Genomic DNA, 1,711 nt, shown 5'->3' with positions numbered 1-1,711 from the left:
CCTATGACGAATAGGAGTTTACATTGCACAGGCCTGCAGTTGCACATAGAAACAGGGAAGAGATCTCATTTTTTCTGATTTTGCCCCACTCTAAACACTGCACGTATCCTGCAGGAGAACCCATTTCTTATTCATTAGAGACAGGTTTAGTTGCTGTAGCAAGAAGAGGGGTCTACCAAAGTCCCACAAAGTGGGAAGAAGGAGCCAGGAAGCTACATATTGACACCAGGACCAATCCTGCTCCAAAGGTAGGAAACTGGGGCTTTGTAGTGAGCTATGAAGAGGTAGGCACTGCTGGGATTTAAACCCAGGCTCCCCTGTTTACAAGGCAGGTGCTTTAACCAACTAAGCCACAGTACCCATAGGAGTAAGGGCTGCGCCCCCCTCCACATCTCACACCAGTGAAGAGCTGGCAGTTGCACACCCGCTCCCAGCAGGTCCCAGCCGTCTCCTTTGTATCAGCGGTTCCCTCTGCACAGACCGCTGCCCAAGATGCACGTTTCTGAATCCAATGTCCAAGGCCCGGGCAGAGTCCGCAGGAGTCCACGCGTGCTCCTGGTGTCATCCTCACGTCTGGTGCAAATGCCAGGGTGGCACTATTCAGTGACTTGATGAGAGACCAAGCGCTGGCTCCAACTTCACAGTAGCTCCAACTTCACAGGAGCGTGTCATCATCACAAAAGGCACCAGTAGCGTCCGCGCATAATTTGATAGTTTGATAAAATGATATGCCTGGTTCAGCAACAAAGGTTCAATCCGGTCATTGAGGCAGCTGCGTGGGTTAATCCTCACTCAAGCAAGCCACTGCAGGCAGCGTGGAGGCTGCAGGAGGCAGTGGCTGCAGCAAAGCAGAGCCCGGCTCCCCCCACAACTGCTGCCTACCTGCTGGGGGCTCGGCTGGGGGTGAAGCCAGCTCCCCGCTGCTGGGCGTATTCCCAGGGGGCAAGAGGGACCCACACCTCTCAGATCTGTGTGAAACGGGGGTGGGCGCACCGTGGACCTGGGCATTGGGTTGTGCCCCTGGCTGCAGCTGCGCGGGCAGGGAGTGCATCGCCAGGGCAGCGTGGAGCACGTGGTGGCAAGGAGCTTCCCCGTGCTTGGTGGCTGCAGAGGCCCCGGGAGAGGGCAGCAGGAAAGGAGCCTGAACCCGCAGCTGGCAGCACCCCTGCCCCCTGAGGCCGCACATTGTGGCCCCGACCCCACGCACTGCTTGGCTGGGCAGCAGCCCCCGCCCCAGCCCTGCCCAGCTCCCTGCCTCCCTCCCCAGAGGGGCTGCAATCCCTGCCCCCAATTTACCTGCAGAGCTGCTCTCCACGCTGCCCGGGCCATGTGCATGTACATGCACCTAGTGCCCCTGCCTGACCACCCTCCTCCTGGTCCCCCACCACAACCCTCTTGCGGGCCTGAAGTCTGTCAGCCTGCAGAGAGCTCTTTGCAAACATGCACGATCCATGGGTTTCTCCATTAAAATGAGAAATCCGTGTTTTCCTCAGGTACAGGGGGGAAATCTGTGTTTTACTCCCTTTTCGGTGGGAAATGCAAAACCCCGATCCCGATACTCACCTGCTGGAGGTGCCCCAACTGCAAGCCTCTCCCCATGGGATGTGCTGCAGAGCTGCAGGACCGGGAGCAGGTGCTTCCTCAGCCTGGCTCCAGAAGCCAGGACACTGCTGGCAGCTCCGTGTTGCCCAGGAGGTGTCACACAGACGTT

The 1,711-nt window shown here is 58.2% G+C and overlaps 1 non-coding gene across 1 annotated transcript; it reads right to left on the bottom strand.

The window, feature by feature from the left end:
• Positions 1 to 286: 286 nt before the first annotated feature.
• Positions 287 to 360, bottom strand: TRNAT-UGU (transfer RNA threonine (anticodon UGU)). The gene has a single exon. It is a non-coding gene; the product is annotated as a tRNA-Thr (tRNA).
• Positions 361 to 1,711: the final 1,351 nt, after the last annotated feature.

This window comes from Alligator mississippiensis, chromosome 11, assembly GCF_030867095.1.
Source record: "Alligator mississippiensis isolate rAllMis1 chromosome 11, rAllMis1, whole genome shotgun sequence".
In the NCBI taxonomy this organism is placed as follows: domain Eukaryota; kingdom Metazoa; phylum Chordata; order Crocodylia; family Alligatoridae; genus Alligator; species Alligator mississippiensis.
Note: the sequence above shows the minus strand (reverse complement) of the source record. Positions and strands in the feature narration are given on the sequence as shown.